Below are 21,251 nucleotides of genomic sequence, written 5' to 3'. Positions count from 1 at the left end.
TCGGCCCCCACAGCTACTTTTCGCCCCCCCAGCTCTCCCGCACTTGGGCTGCAGCAGGTTGAGGAAGGGATGTGCCTCGCCGATCTGTCAGCAGAGAAACGCTCGTGTTCCCCGCAGAAAGTGCTTAGGATGAGTTTTAAGAAGAAAAAAAAAAGAAAAAGAAAAGTCGTTTAAGTGCAGTGCTCCTGGAAATCGGTTTCCTTTCAGTGTGATTTTTTTTTTGGTCCTGGCTTACGGGACTTGTCTTTCTTTCTGTGAAGAAGGGAAAGTTGTAATCCCCTCCCTCCAGAGCAATATTCTCCTCTGATCGGCGCGTCCGGAGTTCGTTCTCCCGGCGGTGAAGTTTAGAACCTTCCCTCGGTCCGAGCTGTAGATCAGAGGAGGGAGGAGAGAAACTTTGTGCGAGTAACTGGGTGAGATTTCCACCACACACACAACACGCGGCAGGCGTTTTGCCGAACGGCTACTATAGGGAAAAAATAAAATAAAAACAGCAACAACAATTTTCAATACCGTTGTGAAAAAAATAGCCAGGGAAGGATCCGTTCGGACTTATTAACGCGGGAGTGTGTGAGGGGGGCCGCAGAGACTCCAGTTATCGCTTATAGGACAGAAATGAGGCAGGGGAAGGGCTCAGTGCGAGATCAAGTGCCCCCCGCCCCCCGTGCTCTCTGCCAGTTTGCAACGCAAGGTACTGGCTCGGGTAGAGGGCGCACGATCAGCGTGCGGGGCAGACCAAAGTTGCTGCAAAGCATGCAAGGGAGCCCCTGGCCGTGTGTCCGATCTGGGGAGCTGCTTTCCTCTGCAGCGGTCTTACTTGGCTTGAGGCTCAGGGGCCGCATCTGGCTTTTTTTTTTTCTTTTCTTCTGACAGCACTGAATGTTTCTAAGGGCGCAGTGTGAACCCCCCTCTCCATTAATCTGTGCACTTCGAGATTATTATTATTAAGAGACATTGGCTGGTAAGATGCATTGAATATATTATTTTGACTCTTGGCTCTGGTGGTGGTGCACAGCCGGGGCGGCGAGGAGGCGGGCGCATCGTCCTGGGTCGCTTCAGACCCCCTGCCTGGGAACCTTTGCGCAGCACACTCTGTAGGTTTCACTTAGGATTTAGTGGCTGTTGTTTTTATTTTTATTCTTCGGCGTTTTGCACGTGAAGAAAAGGTCTGCAGGAGAAGTCAGTTGTCATCAAGATACCTTGCTTGGTTGTGTGCACAGCCGCTGACTTCTTCATTCCAGATGTGTGCCTGAGGGGATGAGGATTTTCTTTCCCTCCATACGAAGATAGTTGTTGAGAGCTCGTTTGCAACCGAGTGTAAAGGGGTGAGGAGGATAATGGAATTGTTGGGAAAGGGCTGATTACAGGAGAGGGTCCCCTGGGCTCTGATGGACAAGTGCTGGGGCGGGCAGTTGTTGTTAACCCTTTGCGTCCATTTCATGTGAAGACTGTGCTAACTACAAACAGGTTGTAGACCTGTTTGGGGAAAACTGGGAGGAGGGCTCTTTAGCTGCTTATTGAAATAAAGTTTGATGCATGTTTTGTCCAGATGTTTGAGTGTTGTGCACCTGATATCTAGATTAATAAGGGCAACCACTCAAAAATGGACGGACATTTTCTGGCTTTTTTTTTTTTTTAATGTAGTTTTTATTATTCGTGTTAATGCTTGTGCATTTCATCTGGCTCCAGGTCACCCATTCACTCTGACAGACTGATATAAGGGACTTGAATTCAAAAGCCCATACTTACTTTTTGACCTGCCCATGCAGGAGCATGGAGCTAGAGAAGAGCAGGTCTCTAATACAATGGGGAAGCAAGCAAGGAAAACCGGGAGCGTGAGAACAAAGAAAAAATAGAAGAGATAGGTGAGGATTAGTCAACTTTTAGATAAATTTATAGTCAGTTATAATCAGGAGATTACAGTACCCTTTTAGTTTAGATTTTTAATTATATCCTGAGGAATTTTTTTAAAATTATTCTGTAGTTATATGATTTTCAGAAATGAAATAACACTGAATACACACAACATAATAAGGTAAAAAGGAAACCAAAACTTAAAAGGTTAGATGTAGTTTTTATCCCATTTGAAGATGCTTTATCCAGTCCACAAAACAAGAGAGGTGATCCAAGTCTGAACAGTAGGAAAATCAAATCTAATAATTCTACAGGACAACTCCCAAGCTAGGATAAGGTGGACAGCGCAACAGGAAAAATGCTTCTTATATATCTGGACTCTTAAGACTTAGGCCAATAATATTTATGGTAAGGTGGCTGGAGGTTCAGAATGAGGAACATTATCACACACCAACAAGGGTCTGTGTGGCAGTGCAATAAATATAACAAATCCCTTGCTACTCCTCACAGATTTACAAGGGAAATTTTAAAAAGTTAAGTTCCTATTTTCACATCGCGAGTTCAGCCTTGCAAAAACATTTTTCTACCTTTATTTTTTAATGATTTTGCAACATCAGGGAGAAATTCTATTCCTCTTTCGGGCCAATGCAAAACACTGGTTAACATGACTTAATATCGCCATGATATTAAGTCAGAGGATGTACAAAAAAGCAGTATTTTCTGCTTTTCTGTACAACGTTTTGGGGTGCTCCGAAATTAATGCTTGCTCCAGGCAGGCGTTAATTTCTGAGTGTAAAAATGTGCGTATTGGATGCATATTTTTTAATGTGGAGTGCATGTGCATGTGGAGTGAATAACTAATAGCCTCATCAACATGCACGTTGGATGCGCGTTGTGGAGGCACTAATCCCCTTATAGCATAAGAGGCTGTTGACGCACTTACATAACTCGCGTCCAATTGCGGGTTAAACAGTGCGTTCGGCTGAGTGCACTGTATTGCATTGGCCCCAAAGTATTTTGAAAACTTATCCAAGGATATAATTCCTGTCTAGGTCTAACACAAAAATATTCTTCAGAATCATTTTACTATGAAGAAGAGAATTATCCTTAACCAGAAAACCTTCATGTTCTTCAAAGTTATCCATTTTCTCCTCTAAGGATTCGGTCTGAGTTTTATGTTCCAGCAGCTCAGTCTCATGCACTTTCATTTTAGCATTAGAGTCCTGCAGCCGCTGTACCACAGAGATCTTCTAGGCTAAACCCTTTAGGTTTCAAGAATGCTGACCTAAAGGAATTCTGAAAGGTCCAACATTTGATATGGAAATCACCTCAGCCGCAGACCCAAGCACCCATTCAGTTGTCCTTGGCAGCCAACATGTTACCCCCCCCCCCCCCTTCTCCAAGGCTGAAGAGAGAAACAACATGTGAAGAAACCAGGCTCACCCCAGCACATTCCAGCTGTTTCTCCACCTGTGTTTATAGCAGCTGCTCCTACAATACTCCCTCCAGGTGACTCGCCCATCACCACCTCATCGTAAGCAGCCAAGCTGTCAGACCATCTAGCAGTGGGCTCAGGAGGAGGGGAGATCCGAAGATCCTGGCTCCAAAATATTTCAATGTCTGGGTCAGTCGGTGGGGGGGTCCAAGGATGCCAAATCAAGAGCCTGTGAAGCTGTTCCAGATGCAGCGATCCAGAAATGGTCTGTCAGGCACAGGCTGGACAGTGGAAGCACTCTGATCTCTGAGGGGAAAAATGTGGGTTCTTCCTTTCCTTTTAACTATCAGTCACATCAATAAAAATGGAAAATCCAACTGGAAGAAATGGGAACAGACAACCTTGATGGAACCCACACAGCGCAGGCCTACTGCCTGTCTGCCATCTTGGACCTCACCTCAGAGATAAAGTTGTTTTTTTTTATGGCAGATGAAGACCACAATGCCCTTCCTCCTGCTGTACTGCACAGTCTGCCAGATATATGGCTTTGCCCTTATTCACCACAGCTAAGGATCCTCCGAATTTATCCCATGCTTTCTTAAATTCTGATAGTCTTTTGGAACGCTCTTCCTGCTGAACTGTTCTTTATTAGAACTCTGTGTTGGTATCCATAAAACGTAAAATTTATATAGCATGGACAACTAAGCAGTGTACTCAGGAAAGGCTCTTCAGAACAAGGGGTAGGGCCTTTTTTATTGCAAAAGAAAGCAAGAAAATATGTAGCCCCCTACTTTGGAATTTTGGCAGAAATGTGCAGAGGTCACACTCAGTCCAGGTGCTAAGTCCCTGTAGACAGTCACAAAGTTTCTATCAGCTCCAGGAGTGAATTGTACAATGGTGGGAGGCTGAACCCTCCAAAGCCCAAGGAGTAGGGTGAACATCTCTCTCTCCGGGTGTACTCACAGTCTCTTTGGTGCACAGATGTCTCTGAGAGCACTGAGAGGAGAGGATCATCTTGCTGGTGGCTGGAAAAAATCAGGAAGTACTGCTTGGAGAAATTTTTAAAACTTAAAATTATTGGGGAGAAGTAAACTATTGGGGTAAATTATTTAGTGTGTTCGTGTGTTTTGTTTTAAATAGGTAGTCAGAAAGTCAGGCAACAAACAGAAGTTTGTGCATTTGTTATTTCCCAACCCACCCAGCCCTAGTTCATCCTTTAATGTATAGGCAGGTATCACTTTCACACTTTAAAAAAAAAAATTCAGACTTTTAACTTAAACTCAGAAATTCCTCACACCTTATCAAAAGTTTGATCGTTCCCTTGTAGGTCACTACCAGATATATAGTGAATAAACTAATACATTTAAAGGACCCTAATCATACGCAATCCTACATCCATAGCAACCTAAAACTTAACTAGGAACTAAACAAATTTAAGATGAAGGCAGCAGTCCAGCAGCAAGAGGGGGCTTCCCAATCTTTTGCATTGAGTGTCACATGTATGATTTTTTATCAGCTGCTGAGTTGTATGTGAGCATCTGATGCAAAGACCTCCTGTCTCAGAGAATGAGTCCGATCTCTGGAGGCTAGAGTGGCAGACCTGAAGGAGCTGAGGCAGACAGAGAGGTATATAGATGATACCTTCAGGCACATAGTAACCAATTCCCAACTCCAGTCTGGCATCCCTGGTGCTGCTTTGGAGGAGGAAGGTCTCCTGGTCAGAGAGCATCAACCTGGTGCAGCAGGAAATGATCCTGTAGCAAGGACCTGCTCTCCAGGTGGTGCATCGTCCTCTCGCACCGAGGATGTGTCTCCCAGGACTTCTGCCAAGGATGGAAAGGTTAGGTCAGCCATTATAGTTGGTTATTTGATTATTAGGAATGTAGACAGCTGGGTGGAAGGTGGGCATGAGGACTGCCGGGTAACTTGCCTACCTGGTGCGAAGGTGGTGGACCTCACGCGTCACCTAGATAGGATTTTAGACAGTGCTGGGGAGGAGCCGGCTGTTGTGGTACATGTGGGCACCAATGACATAGGAAAATGTGGGAGGGAGATTCTGGAAGCCAAATTTAGGTTCTTAGGTTATTATTTATTTATTTCAACAATCTAATTTTAATCAAGACTACCAATCATACTCATGCAAAAGAGATAATGAAATATCATCTGGCAACGACCATCATAATAGCAATATGAACTTATAATTAACAACACTAGAAGACCATCCCGAATATGTTTAAATACCAATACTGTTACCACTATCCTTTTCCCTTCTTTTCCTTATGCTCCCTTTTTCACCACCAACCTCTCCCCGAACCCTTCTTCTTTTCCACTATTAATTTATGCATCAATGTTTTTAATGGTTTATTCTCTATTTGATTTTTGTAAACCGTTATGATGGCTGAACCGAATGATGGTATATAAAACTGAACAAATAAATAAATTAGGTAGAAAGCTGAAATCCAGAACCTCTGGGGTAGCATTCTCTGAAATGTTCCCTGTTCCATGTGCAGGTCCCCAGAGGCAGGCAGAGCTCCGGAGTCTCAATGTGTGGATGAGACGATGGTGCAAGGAAGACGGATTCAGTTTTTTAAGGAACCTTTTGGGGAAGAGGGAGTCTTTTCCGAAGAGATGGGCTCCACCTTAACCAAGGTGGAACCAGGCTGCTGGCGTTAACCTTTAAAAAGGAGGCAGAGCAGCTTTTAAACTAGAACAAAGGGGAAAACCGACAGTCACTCAGCAGTGCATGGTTCAGAGGATACTAATGAAGCATTAGAGTTAGGGCATCTCAACAGAGAGATTCCAATAATAAGAAAAGTAGTCCAAGTGCCTACAATTAAAAACTAACCTGAGCTAAAAGATTCCAATTTATCCCTGTCAACTGAAAAGCAGAATGTAAATACAAACAAAATAGAGTCCAACTGGATAAAAATCCTGCATGAGACTAAATGTACATTTGAATCTTTATGGGTAGAAATCCCTTGTGTGTTAGGAAGAGAACAGTGATAGGAGTATACTAACCGTCCACCTGGCCAAAATGGACAGTGAAATGCTAAGAGAAATTAGGGAAACTAACCAAACTGGTAGTGCAGTAATAATGGGAGATTTCAATTACCCCAATATTGACTGGGTAAGTGAAACATCAGGGCATGCTAGAAAGATAATGTTCCTGGATGGAATAAAAGACAGTTTTATGGAGCAAGAGCTAAGTCAGCAATAACATTTTCAGACTTTGTGATAAGTCTGAATCCTGTTATATTTCCTGCATTCAACCACTGGGGGGACCATTGTTAATGGGGGGGGGGAGAGAGAGAGACTAGCCATAGTACCTGCTCCCTAGATAGGTATTTGTATCCCTATGGTAGGCCCACTTAGTAACTCGAGGTGAGGGTTAGGTATTGGTGTAGGGGGTTAGGGGCCACTTTGACACTCAATGTGAGACATACGAACAGAACAGTGGTCTCTTGTGAAGATCTGAGGACCGACGGAGAGAGGAAACTCACTCCAAGATGAGATTTGTGCAATGTTCTCTCAACCTAGCTTGATGGACTCTCTACCTGGGTAACATCAAGCTAGGTGGAAAGAACATTGCCCAAATCTCATCTTGGAGTGAGCTTCCTCTCTCCGTCGGTCCTCAGATCTTCACAAGAGATCACTGTTCTGTTCATACGTCTCACATTGCGTGTCAAAGTGGCCCCTAACCCCCTACACCAATACCTAACCCTCACCTCGAGTTACTAGGTGGGCCTATCATAGGATACAAATACCTATCTAGGGAGCAAGCACTATGGCTAGTCTCTCTCTCTCTCTCTCTCTCTCTCTCTCTCTCTCTCTCTCTCTCTCTCTCTCTCTCTCTCTCTCTCTCCTCTCAAACAGGCCTTTCAGGAGACATCACAAACAGTGATAAAACCTTACTGCCCAGCAAGGGAGGCTATCAATATGGGGCTTTTCACATACAATAAGCCCTTTTTGATAAATGACCCCTTTAGATTGTAAGCCCTCTGGGGACAGAAAGATACCCACAGTACCAGAATGTAAACCAATTTGATATGTCAAATCAAATGTCAGTATATAATAAATAAAAAAGCATTGGCAAGTTACATATAAGACAGGCTAAGAGAAAATTTGAAAAGAAGTTGGCCATAGTGGCAAAAACTTTTAAAAATATGTCCAAAGCAGAAAGCCTGCAAGGGAGTCATTTGGACCATTAGATGATCAAGGGGTTAAAGGGGCACTTAGAGAAAATAAGTCCATCATGGAAAGATTCAATGATTTCTTTGCTTCATTGTTTACCGAAGAGGATATTGGAGAGATACCAGTTCCGGAGAAGGTTTTCATGGGTGATGATTCAGATCAACTGAACCAAATCACGGTGCACCTGGAAGATGTGGTAGGCCTGATTGACAAACTGAAGAGCAGTAAATCACCTGGACCAGATGGTATATACTCCAGGGTTCTGAAAAAAAATGAAATTTCATACATATTAGTAAAAATTTGTAATGTATCATTAAAATCAGCCGATGTACCTGAAGATTGCAAGATGGCCAATGTAACCCCGATATTTAAAAAGGGATCCAGGGGTGATCCGGGAAACTATAGACCAGTGAACCTGACTTCAGTGCCGGGAAAAATCGAGGAAACTGTTATAAAGAATAAAATCACAAAACATTTAGATAGACATGGTTTGATGGGACACAGCCAGCATGGATTTATCCAAGGGAAGTCTTGCCTCACAAATCTTCTAAGTTTTTTTGAAGGGGTGAATAAACATGTGGACAAAGGTGAACCGGTAGATGGGGTGTATTTGGATTTTCAGAAGGAGTTTGACTAAGTCCTGCATGAGAGGCTTCTAAGAAAACTAAAAAGTCATGAGATAGGAGGTGGTGTCCTTTTGTGGATTGCAAGTTGGTTAAAAGACAGGAAACAGACAGTAGGATTAAATGGTCAGTTTTCACAGTGGCAAAAGGTAAACTGTGGAGTGCCTCAGGGATCTTACTTGGACTGGTGCTTTTTAATATATTTATAAATGATCTGGAAAGGTGTACAACGAGTGAGGTGATCAAATTTGTGGATGACACAAAATTATGCAGAATAGTTAAATCTCAAGCAGATTGTGATGAATTGCAGGAGGATCCTGCGAGACTGGAAGACTAGGCTTCCAAACGGCAGATGAAATTTAACGTGGACAAGTGCAAAGTGATGCATATAGGGAAAAATAACCTTTGCTGTAGTTACACAGTGTTAGGTTCTATCTTAGGAGTTACCACCCAGGAAAGAGATCTAGGCATCCTAGTGGATTGAAATCATCGGCCCAGTGTGCTGTGATGATCAAAAAAGCAAACAGAAAATTAGGAATTATTAAGAAGGGAATGTAAAATAAAACAGAGAATGTCATAATGCCTCTGTATCGCTCCATGATGAGATCGCACTTTGAATACTTTGTGCAGTTCTGGTCACTGCATCTCAAAAAGGATATAGCTGCACTGGAGAAAGTGCAGAGAAGGGCGACCAAAATGATAAGGGGCATGGAACGGTTGCCCTATGAGGAAAGGCTAAAGAAGTTAGGGATGTTCTGTTTGAAGAAGAGACTTATGAGGGGGTGATATGATAGAAGTCTACAAAATCATGAAATGACTTGAAAAAAATAACGTAAATCAGTTATTTACTCTCTCAGATAATTGAAGGACCAGGGGGAACTCCAAAAAGTTAGCAAGTAGCTCAAATAAAACAAATCGAAGAAAATTCTTTTTCACTCAGCGCATAATTAAGCTCTGGAATTCATTGCCAGAGGATGTAGTTTCAACAATTAGTGTATCTGGTTTAAAAAGGTTTGGATAAGTTCCTAGAGGATAAATCCATAAACTGCTATGACGGTAATTAATAAGCAATAGTAGCATGTGATCTATCTAATGTTTGGGTACTTGCCAGGTACTTGTGACTTGGATTGGCCAGTGTTGGAAACAGGATGCATGGCTTGATGGACCCTTGGTCTGACCCAGTATGGCATAATTTATGTTCTTATGTCCAATAACCTCTCTGGACACTCAAGTGAGGTGTTCCTAAGTTAATTTTACTTCAACAATATTTTAACAGTTATCAGCTGGTACCAAGCACTTTTTCTTATTGTTACATCCATATTTTATCTACAGCCTCAACCTTGCTTCTCTGGGTAAGTGTCCCTCAGGATTGCTGGCACTAGGACAACCTCTCCTCCCAGGTTTTGGGCGCCAGGCTCTTAGTAGGTTAAAGGTCTCCTGTCTTGAAGGGGCTCCCTTCCTATGGTGAAAAGACACCAAATACCTGAGGTCCTAGATATCCTGTCAGACTCCACTCTGCTCAAAACATCAACACCCTGGGGTAAAAATGCTGGTGAGGGTATCCTAATGAACTCCTTGTTCTCTGATATTACCATGGAAAATGTCCCCCAAAAATCAACAAGAGCGAGAAACTTCTCTTTCCCCACGTCTGGGCAGGAAGAGTGGGAGGGGTGTTTAAAAGGTATCTTTTATGTGTAGATGATTTTATTGTAAATGTTTATGTTTTTATTTGTCTTATGTACATCTCTTTGGAAGATTTCACTGTAAAAACTGGAAAGCGATTCATAAATGTTATAAATAAATAGGATTGGGCAAAAACTTCCTCCCAAACCAGAAAAAGACAATAACCTCTTGAAAGCACCACATCTCTTCTTGTGGTGAGTCCCTGCTGTCCCTCCATGTGGTGTAGGAATGGAACCACAGGTCTTCGCTACCCTAACCTCCCCCCCCCCCCCCCCAGAGCCGAGAGCAGACTCCCACCAACAGCTCCAAAAATAACTCTCCCAGCTTACTAAAGCCTGCAAAACTGAGACAGACCGTTCCAGACAAGCTGTGTCTTTCAGAGGGGAAGGAGCCTCTCCCCTTAGCCCAAATCTCTGACTGTGAGGCCTACAGTTGGAAACAAGGGAACACAAATAAATTGCACCATTCCTCCTCTCTCAAAAACCAACTCAAAATGCCAACCTATTCTGCACCACCTACCTGCAGTTCTACAAGCAGGAGATGCCTCTCCCTGCCTCCTCCTCCGAGGAAGTGCTGGTTAAGAATGGTATACGCCTCACCTCCACTCCCTAACCTATAGCCTGAGCTAGGGACACCTAGTGGAGACCTGGGGACTTTCTCAAAATATAGTTTGAGAAAAATCAGGACGAAAAAGAGGCCTAGGCTGCATTCATGGTGGGAAACTGACAGGAACAGAAGCTGAAGGAGTGAATAAAGGTCTATTTCTTAACAGTTTTTATTCTCCAACTGCTGCATATTTCCCTGGAATTAAAAAAAAAAATAAATTATTGGACCTAAAAAGATTTGCTGTTTCTCTTAACCCGTTTTATAGTTTCCCAGTGATCCTGACAGTGATCAGTTTTACAGTATATGTAGAGTAGTACCTTGCTCATGTGAAGATTTTGTTAATCCAAATTTATACTAAATATTAATGGCTATGGTCCTCGTATATCTGTGCCATCCAGCTGCCGTAAACTCTGCTTGTGTTGTCCTTCCAGCTGCTCTACTATAATGTCCTGTTAGATAATGCATCCTTGGGCAAATGAGGGAATTGTGCTATGAGCCCTTAAAAATCGTGTAGGCATTATTGCATATTAGAAGATGGAAGAAAGGCACTCGCCAATCAGTGGCCATATTCAGCAAATGTTAACAGACAGTAATAACCCGCTAAATGTTGTCACTAATGCATTGCTTTAGAAGCAGTATGGAAAAAGAAAACATTCTTTAGTATTTTGTAGTTTTGCGCTTAAATTTCAGCATCGTCTGTGTTTATATTCTGAAGGCTGTCTCTGCATTTGTTGCATATTCTTTAGTCTTTTCTGCTTTCTTCCTTTCTCTTTCTTCTATTTTAATGTTTTCAGGCACTTTTAACTTCAGTAGCACTCTGCTCTCTTTAGCGATCTCTCTCCCTATGACCATTTCTATTGCCTATTTCTCCCTCCCCCAAATCTGTCAGTCCTTCTCCCGCTTGATCTCCTTCTTTCTCCAACTTTCTCACCCCACTCCCCATCTTTATCGTTCTTGCATTCTCTCCCCACCCTTCAACCAGCTCAAATATTATTCTCCCTGCATCTGCTCTCTGGGATCACTTGCTGCTTGGTGTATAATGCATCTTTTTTGTAGGGCCAGTTAAGTCCTTGTGCCTGGTAGAAAGACCAGGTAAGCAGCAGTTTTTATCCCGGGCAGCATGTTTAGCTTAAATAATTCTGGGATTTGTGGTTCATTGGGTGAGAAACACCGTTACACTATAATAGCTGTGATAAGGTCTATATCCCATACAAGAAGGAATCCCCCAAAGGAATCTGCACGTATAGACAGCCAAGAACCTAAAGGGCACCCCCTGAGAAACTCCCAGAGGAGAAGGCACTAAAGAACAAAAGGGTAGGATGGCTTTAAAACAGAAAAGGACCCTGGGAGTTGGAATCCTCTGGAGAGGGAGGTTCTAGGACTCGGATTTGCCTTGCCGGAGATTCAAAGGCGAGCGGGAAGAGAAAGAGGCTGCTGGGCTCTGGAAGCAGGAAGTGATGGAGGAAAGGGGAACAGCCTCACTACTCCTACCAAAATAAGCAGGAGAACAATACAGCAGACCCAGTAAAGGAGGGGTCCTGATTGGCGAGGAGTCTGGGAACAGTTAAAGGAGGCAGTGATATCTGATCTCTGATGTGTTCACAGTGGGGAGGAGAAGTTGTTTGGGGTTTTGCCTGGCCTGTTAGTAAAGGGATTCTGGATTGTGTTTAGTTAGTTCTCTAATAGAGCTTGTGTTCTTGTTTTGACTTGCCTGTGAACTGGTTAGTTCATTTACGAGCCGAGTCTGAAAATAAACTCTCACCATGGAATAAAAGCGTCTAGCGGAGTGTCTAGGACCGCACCCAACCAGTGGCTGTGTTTCATAATGGACTTTTCTCTTCAGTTTAATAAATAGACCAAAAATGCCTGGGATCATTGAGCATTGCCAGAGATTCAAAAACAGATGTTAGGAATTGAGTGACCTGTGACAAGAGGATGTCTCTCTCCATTTTTTTTGGATGCCATAGATTTCCTGTCTCTTAGTTTGGGAAATTTTTAATCATTGTTTAATATAATGTAAGCAGAGCTCAGATATTCTGCTGGCACTGTTTTTCACTTTGCTTTTGTTGAAGGTGTTGCCCCATTAACGGTTGATGCAGTAAAGTGTGCTCAGGCTGAGTGCACTGTTAGCCCCCATTTGGCCGCGTGTTTCCACGTGCTATTTTTACCCCTTATACAGTAAGGGGTAATAGCGCGTGGAAAACGCGCGGTCAACCCCCCCCGAAACTAATAGCGCCCGCAACATGCAAATGCTTGTTGATGGGCCTATTAGTTATTCCCGCGCAATACAGAAAGTAAAATGTGCTGTGAAGCCGCACATTTTAATTTTGGCCGGCACCGAGAAAGTATACAGAAAAACAGAAAAAAACGCTTTTCTGTACACCCTCCGACTTAATATCATAGCGATATTAAGTCGGAGGCCCCCCCCCCAAAAAAATTAAAAATCTGCCCGCTGCCTGCGGGTTGGAAGACGGACGCTCAATTTAGTCGGCGTCCGTTTTCCGAACCCATGGCTGTCAGCGGTTTCGAGAACCAATGCCGGTAAAATTGAGCGTCAGCTGTCAAACCTGCTGACAGCCGCCACTTCTGTCAAAAAGGAGCACAGATTTGTGAAAAAAATAAAAATCTGCAACAAGTTTAAAGATAAGTGCTTTCTTTCATGATGTCGGGAAAGTTTCAGATATAACAAACAAATATATTATCTGAAACTTAAATATGTTAACATGCTCTATCTCGAAACGATGAGTTACAAATTAGATGGGCTGTTACAAAGAACAACATAAGTTGCTGCGATATTGAAACTGCGATAGAATGTTATCAAAACTTGGCTGAAGTGTAGCACTTAAAGTGTGAATTAAAATTGCTAGGGGTGTGCATTCGTTTTCGCCGTATTGGCGATCCGCAACGTATATTACACTATTCGTAGTATTCGTGGGGAAGCGAAACGTATCGCGATTCCCCACGAATACACGAATCTTCGCCGAATTATACGGCCACCTAAATAAAAATTTAAACAACCCCCCACCCTCCTGAACCCCCCCAAGACTTACCAAAACTCCCTGGTGGTCCAGCGGGGAGTCCGGAAGCCATCCCCTGCACTCACACCCTCTGTGCAGGTTTCATCATGGCGCCAATAGCCTTTGTCACAGGGGCTACCGGTGCCATTGGTCAGCCCCTGTCACATGGCCATCGGCGCCATCTTGTGCTCCTACCATGTGACAGGGGCTGACCAATGGCACCGGTAGCCCCTGTGACATAGTATGGGCAAAGGCTATTGGCGCCATTTTGAGTACTGGCATTGGACGGCCGGAGTGCAGGAGGTCGCTCCGGGACCCCCATTGGACTCTAATATTCGTGACAAACTTATTCATGCTGTTACAGATCTCCGATTGGACAAGCCCAGTGGCAGTCAAGTTAATTGTCAAGTTATTCGAAAATCCAATAATTGTCACGAATATTAGGCTCTAATATTCGTGACAAACTTATTCATGCTGTTACAGATCTCCGATTGGACAAGCCCAGTGGCAGTCATAAACAGTGCGGGCACTGTTCGCACTGTCAAAATAGTATAGAAGGTGAAACATGGACTGAACCTCTCACTGGGTACAAAGTTATTCGAAAATCCCATACCACCTGTGATTCAGAATTTGTTGTATACCTTATTATGTGTACTTGCCCAAAGATATACATCGGAAGAACCACTAGGAAAATCAGGATACGCTTAAATGAGCACAAGTCTAAATTGAACACTGAGACAATGACAGCTCCTATTGTTTTGCACTGTGTTCAGCAGCGCCATGCTTTTACCGATTTGAAATGGACAATCCTTGATCAGGTGTTGATCTCCCCCCGCGGGGAGATCGGATTAGGCTTTTGAATAAGCGGGAGGCCTTCTGGATTTTTACATTAAAATCACAAGCCCCACAAGGCATGAATGAATTATTGGATTGGAATTCCATATTGTAATTTATGGTGTTCAACAATTACCGCAAGTCAGCATTGAAAGCAGCGTGTTTTTTTATTGGATATTCACACTTGTACGTCGTGACCTCAGAGCTCACACGGATTGGTTACGCGGCTATCACGTCACCAAGTTTAAAAAGGGAAACCCGTTGAACTTCAGCGTTGTCATACCCGAATAGAGTTGATCGATACCCAGATGTGAGACCTGTGCAGGCAACCAACTCAACACCCACCGACTGAATGTTCGAAGGAGGTTTAAACCCCTGATGAAAGGTCCCTGGATGGACCTGAAACGTGGCTGCGTCGGTGACCCATCACAGACATCAGATAAGTTGGGATGTTGCAAGAGCTTAGCATTAAGCCTTATTGAAAATCTTTTATGCCTAAGGTTTTGATCATAAGTATTAACATCATTGCCATACCCGTTTTGGGATCATTATAATTTTTGCCGGGACATTTACAATTGTTGTTTTATATCTTTTGGAGGAAAGTTCTTTCACCATTTAGTAACAGAAAAAATTAAAAAAAAAAAAATAATACACGTCAAAAGTTAGCACTTGGTGTTCATCATTTTCAGAAAAACATTGGACGGAGGGGGTCCGTTGATGATTATACTTATAGTCACATTACCCCTGGTGGGGATTTAGGACAACAATATATGAAATGTTCCTCTCTTTGTCTTCAAATATTTTTTTTGAAAACATATATAAGAATTGTTTACATTTTTTTACCCTGATTCGGGATTCAGAATGTTTAAAGTTTTCACCAAATAATTCATCATGGAGGATTTGTATTGTGGTTATTCAATTAAAAGAACTAACATAAATCAACAATTAATTTTTCTTTGCGAATTTAAATGTGAAAAGCAGAAGGATTTTATTGTTGTAATAGTTCACATATTCTGGGATTATTGAACTAATATCTGATCATGTAAAATAAACACACACTAGAAAAAGTATTGATCCTGCAAAATGAAAAATAGTGCTAAAATTTATATGAAGTTATCACCAGCCCTGGCATTACATGTTAGCTGGTGAAAAGAGTTCATCCAACTCTTGAAGAAAGAATCTGTAGATTCCACAGTTTTGGCCAATTACAGACCTGTTTCGCATCATTCTGTTTTATCTAAAGTAATAGAGTGGTAGCAGCCCAATTAAGCGACTATATCAACAAAATTAACATTCTGTACCCATCTCAATCGGGCTTTGTACTGACTCAGCTCTGCTTGCTACTATCAACAATATTAAGCTTCAGGCCTCTGAGGGCAAGAATGGACTCATTGTCTTCTTGGACATGAATGCTGCCTTCAACACTTAGTCATAGTCTACTCCTTGACTGCCACAAAGAGATTGGGCTCGCTGAAATTGCTCAGAGCTGGTACAGTCCCTATCTATTAGACCACTGCTTCCAAATGACATGGGAATATCAACTTTCTGAATCTCTGCCTCTTTTTCCTCAAGCGTATTGCAGGGTTCCATTTTGGAACCCTGCAATACGCTTTGGCTCTTCAAGATCCTTCTATCCTCATTATCCACTTTAATATAGAATTGTAGATTTAGATGATCAGGATGACAGCCTTCTTTAATACTCAAATGAGTTTTTCACTTTTGGACTTTAACAAATGAGGCTATTTGCCTACAAGCTAAATCTGAAGCTTTTGGGGTTAGCTATAAAGCAACTATTCCTCCTTCTCTTCCCATGATGGCAGGTTTTTCCATTCTTCTCAGGGATGTGCATATTGACTCTAAACTTTCCATGACTTATCACATGTTCCAGATAGTTCAAAAATCCACCCTTTTTCAGGTGTATTTACTGTTCACATCAGTTTTTAGAATGTCATGACTTAAAACTTTTTAATGCATTCCTTAATTATTTCAAGAATTAATTATTGCAACTCTCTTTTCCTCAGTTTACCTATCTCACAAATTAAACAGTTATAGTTCCTTCAAAATACTGCTGCTAAAGTTAATTAGTGACCTGAGTAAATATGATCATGTGATCCCCATTTTACAGAAGCTGCATTGGTTACCAGTAACATGTATTGCATTCAAAGTTGTATGTTGACTTTTCATGCTCTTCATTCTGGGGATCCATTATATCTCTCCAAATTATTGATTCCCTACTCTCCAAAATGGATCTTATGTTCTTCCCAAAAAAGTTTTTTACAAGTATCTTCTCCCACAGCTCACAGACTCATGGTGACTTTTGAGTCTTCCTTCAGTTATCAGGCCCTGGCCCTCTGGAATGCTCTCCCCGTGATATCCATGCTGAGTTAAACATTTTAAAATTTAGAAAGTCTGAAAAATCTCCTCAGCATGCAATTGTTAATCTGCTTCATCTTTGCATTGCAGGCTTTTTCCTATAGGTTGTTGTTTAAGTACTAATTATTTGTTTGCTATTTGTTATTTCCCATCATTTGTATCTTTTTAAATTTGCTTTTTATTAGGGGGGGGGGGGGGTTGTACACCACTTGGATAAATCCCTGTTACAGGTGGTATAGAAAATTCAAATAAATAAATGTTCCTGTAAAAATAAAGTTTTATTTTACAAACAATAAACTGATTCAGTTTACTACTCATATAGGGCCGGATTTTCAAAGACCTACGCGTATAAACCCAGAGGATTTACGCGCATGGGGAGGTTACACGTGCTGGGCCTATTTTATAAAGGCTCGGCAATGCGCGTAAAGCTCCGGGATGCGTCTAAGTCCTGGGGCTTTACTAAAGGGGTGGTCCAGGGGCGGGGCGGGGCCAGAGGCCTCCGGCACAGCGGCCATTTGCCGCTGTGTCGGAGGATCGCGTATCGGCAGGGTGCTGGCGTGCGCAACCTGCGCCTGCCTCCAAGTAGGCGCAAAAGGTATAACAAGAATTTTGGGAGGGTTAGAGTAGGGTTGGGGGGGGAAGGTTAGGGGAAGGGGTGGGAAGGTTAGGTTAGGGGGAAGGGAACGGGGGAAGCCCACGGGCGTCGGTGCGCATAAGGTGCACTAGTGTGCATCCCCTTGCATGCGCCGACCCCTGATTTTATAACATGCGTGCACCTGCGCATGTTATAAAATCAGGCGTACATGTGCGTGCGTGCCAGGTAGCGCACGTACATGTACGCTCGCGTGCAGGTTTGAAAATTCACCCCATAGAGCATAAGAGATGTAGTAGCTTTTAAACTGAGTAGAAGAAAGATTTGCTTGAATTGAACTGTCCTTACCTGTATTATTCCGGTCACCATTTATTTTGTGATCGGCACTATATAATTACGGTATATTAGAATTGCAGAATGAATGAATAAATACATATTAGTTGGGTAACCAGCAGTTACTATCATAAAGAAAATAAATCATATTTAAAAAAAACAAAAAACTTGTTGGGCAGAGTGGATGGACCACTTGAGTCTTTATTTACCATCATTTTCTATGTTATTATTGTAACCACTTTTTTGGAGGATTGTGGCTCCTTAGGGCACATAACTCATTTATTTCTTCAGGGGCTGCTCCAGCTAGCAATTCCATCCCACACTTGACACCGGCGGGGGGGGGAACAGACAACTCTTTTTATGGGGTTAAGCTCTCACTTCTGGTCCAGTCGATATTAAAAGGTTGCCAGTGTGTGTATAGTTATTTGGTGCTTCCCATGAGGTGAGACGCTGCAAGAATTCAGACAGGACCAGATCTGGGTGTTAAATAAAGGTTTACTGATTGATACTCATAAATTAAAGTCCATCCATCCATAATATTGAAGTTGCATCTGAATGCTGGCACATGTGTGATTCTGGGTAGGTAGTTGCCCTTTTTTCGGGCATCTGGGTGTTACACGTGCCGTCCACGGCAGACCCATGGCACGGCCCCCTCACCTTTCTACAGTGACTCCAGCCTCTGGTTCCTTCTCGCTGGCGGCGGTGGGCCATCAGCTTCGTCCTCGGGCCTTCCCTGGTGCCTCCGGCTCTGCCACAGTCCCTGGTCCTGCTTCCACTTCTTGTTGGGCCTCTCCTTATAGCCCGCGGAGAGACACTGCTACTCACGCCGCACCCCTCTCTAGGCACACGCGCGTGCATCATTGATTCTTAACTAGGGACCGTGGTGGGAACCTAGCCGCGGCCCCAGATGATGACGTCAACCTAACTACATTATTTAAGCACAGGCTTCGCTCCCTAGCGTTACCTTTACAACAGGTCTCCTCGCTGGTCAAGTATTCGGTGCTTCCTAGAGATTCATCTCATCCCTGCATTCCTGTTCCTCGTTGTTCCTGGTTCCTGTCTCTTCGTTCCTATCCTGCTTATGCTTTGGATTGACTACACGGACTTTGACTTTGCTTTGCCTGACTTTGCCATTGATCATCTCCAGACCCAGACCTCTTGCTTTGCCTGACTACGCTACTGCCTATCTCCAGACCCAGACCTCTGTTACGTTCGACTACATAAGAACATGCCATACTGGGTCAGACCAAGGGTCCATCAAGCCCAGCATCCTGTTTCCAACAGTGGCCAAACCAAGCCATAAGAACCTGGCAAGTACCCCAAAAACTAAGTCTATTCCATGTTACAGTTGCTAGTAATAGCAGTGGTTATTATCTAAGTCAACTTAATTAATAACAGGTAATGGACTTCTCTACCAAGAACTTATCCAATCCTTTTTTAAACACAGCTATACTAACTGCACTAACCACATCTTCTGGCAACAAATTCCAGAGTTTAATTGTGCGTTGAGTGAAAAAGAACTTTCTCCGTTTAGTTTTAAATGTGCCACATGATAACTTCATGGAATGCCCCCTAGTCTTTCTATTATCCGAAAGAGTAAAAAACCGATTCACATCTACCCGTTCTAGACTTCTCATGATTTTAAACACCTCTATCATATCCCCCCTCAGCCGTCTCTTCTCCAAGCTGAAAAGTCCTAACCTCTTTAGTCTTTCCTCATAGGGGAGCTGTTCCATTCCCCTTATCATTTTGGTAGCCCTTCTCTGTACCTTCTCCATCGCAATTATATCTTTTTTGAGATGCGGCGACCAGAATTGTACACAGTATTTAAGGTGCGGTCTCACCTTGGAGTGATACAGAGGCATTATGACATTTTCCGTTTTATTCACCATTCCCTTTCTAATAATTCCCAACATTCTGTTTGCTTTTTTGACTGCCGCAGCACACTGAACCGACGATTTCAATGTATTATCCACTATGACGCCTAGATCTCTTTCTTGGGTAGAAGCACCTAATATGGAACCTAACATTGTGTAACTATAGCATGGGTTATTTTTCCCTATATGCATCACCTTGCACTTATCCACATTAAATTTCATCTGCCATTTTGATGCCCAGTTTTCCAGCCTCACAAGGTCTTCCTGCAGTTTATCACAATCTGCTCTTGATTTAACTACTCTGAACAGTTTTGTATCATCCGCAAATTTGATTACCTCACTTGTCGTATTTCTTTCCAGTTCATTTATAAATATATTGAAAAGTAAGGGTCCCAATACAGATTCCTGAGGCACTCCACTGCCCACTCGCTTCCACTGAGAAAATTGTCCATTTAATCCTACTCTCTGTTTCCTGTCTTTTAGCCAGTTTGTAATCCACGAAAGGACATCGCCACCTATCCCATGACTTTTTATTTTTCCTAGAAGCCTCTCATGAGGAACTTTATCAAATGCCTTCTGAAAATCCAAGTACACTACATCTACCGGTTCACCTTTATCCACATGTTTATTAACTCCTTCAAAAAAGTGAAGCAGATTTCTGAGGCAAGACTTGCCTTGGGTAAAGCCATGCTGACTTTGTTCCATTAAACTATGTCTTTCTATATGTTCTGTGTTTTTGATGTTTAGAACACTTTCCACTATTTTTCCTGGCACTGAAGTCAGGCTAACCGGTCTGTAGTTTCCCGAATCGCCCCTGGAGCCCTTTTTAAATATGGGGGTTACATTAGCTATCCTCCAGTCTTCAGGTACAATGGATGATTTTAATGATAGGTTACAAATTTTTACTAATTGCCTATCTCCAGACCCAGAACTCCACTGTGCCTGTCTACGCTCTTGACTATCTCCGTGATCAGACCTCTGCCTTGCTCGACTACGCTCTTGATTATCTCCGAGATCAGACCTCAGCCTTGCTTGCCACTGCCTCCAGATTGCCGCCAGCCCTGACTCAAGCCTGCCCTTGGACGCCTCTCCTACTTACTCCATGGACATGGTTTCTTCAGGCTTCGGCCTTCCTTTGCTTGATCGCCCCCTGTCTGCCTTTGTTCCATTGGCACCCGAGTTTCCAGGACATTACCCAGTGTGGAGTAAGACTGTACCATCTCTCACCTGCTGTCTCTGGGCTGAACCTACTCCTACTGCAGTTACACTCAGAGGCCCACCTAAGAACAGCAGCAGTTTCTTGAGGCATTGGCCTCCTCCATTGACCGTCTCCATGCCCAGCTTGATGCCCTCACCAGTAATCCGGTTTCAATGCCGGCTCCTCCTCATCCACAGCCATCACCATCATGCCTCGAGCCTTGCTGGCCCTACCAGTGCCCCCACACTTCAGCGGTGACTCCAGACTCTGCAGAGGGTTTATCAACCAATGCTATATGCAATTCGCTCTGCAGCCCTCTGTCTTCCAGGACGAATTGACAAAAGTCACCTTCATCCTATCTCGTCTTGAAGGGAAAGGCACTGGCTTGGGCTTCCCCCTTATGGGAACAGTCGGACTCCCTCCTAAAGGAGTTATCTCAGTTCATGGCTGTGTTTCGACGCACCTTCAATGATCCTGGGTGGCATGCCATGGCAAGCACCAGCTTATTACATCTTCGTCAAGGTCAAAGAAGTCTCTTCGATTGTACCATCGAGTTTCAGACTTTGGCTTCAGAGCTCGCCTGGCAGGAGGACTGCCTACAAGCTATCTCACCTGGATGGACTTTCCTCACAGAT

The 21,251-nt window shown here is 43.2% G+C and overlaps 1 protein-coding gene across 5 annotated transcripts in view; it reads left to right on the top strand.

Moving 5' to 3' along the window:
- KCNG2 (potassium voltage-gated channel modifier subfamily G member 2) overlaps positions 1-21,251 on the top strand; it is a 232,801-nt gene that overhangs the window by 175 nt on the left and 211,375 nt on the right. Inside the window, exon 2 of one of the 5 annotated variants that reach the window (XM_029590817.1) lies at positions 1,690-1,865. The exons of the other annotated variants lie outside the window; for them this stretch is intronic. The gene's annotated coding sequence lies outside the window, so the exon portion shown is untranslated. The remainder of the gene's footprint in view (positions 1-1,689; positions 1,866-21,251) is intronic. 5 annotated transcript variants of the gene reach the window in all.

Source organism: Rhinatrema bivittatum, chromosome 2 (assembly GCF_901001135.1).
Source record: "Rhinatrema bivittatum chromosome 2, aRhiBiv1.1, whole genome shotgun sequence".
NCBI lineage: Eukaryota > Metazoa > Chordata > Amphibia > Gymnophiona > Rhinatrematidae > Rhinatrema > Rhinatrema bivittatum.
Note: the sequence above shows the minus strand (reverse complement) of the source record. Positions and strands in the feature narration are given on the sequence as shown.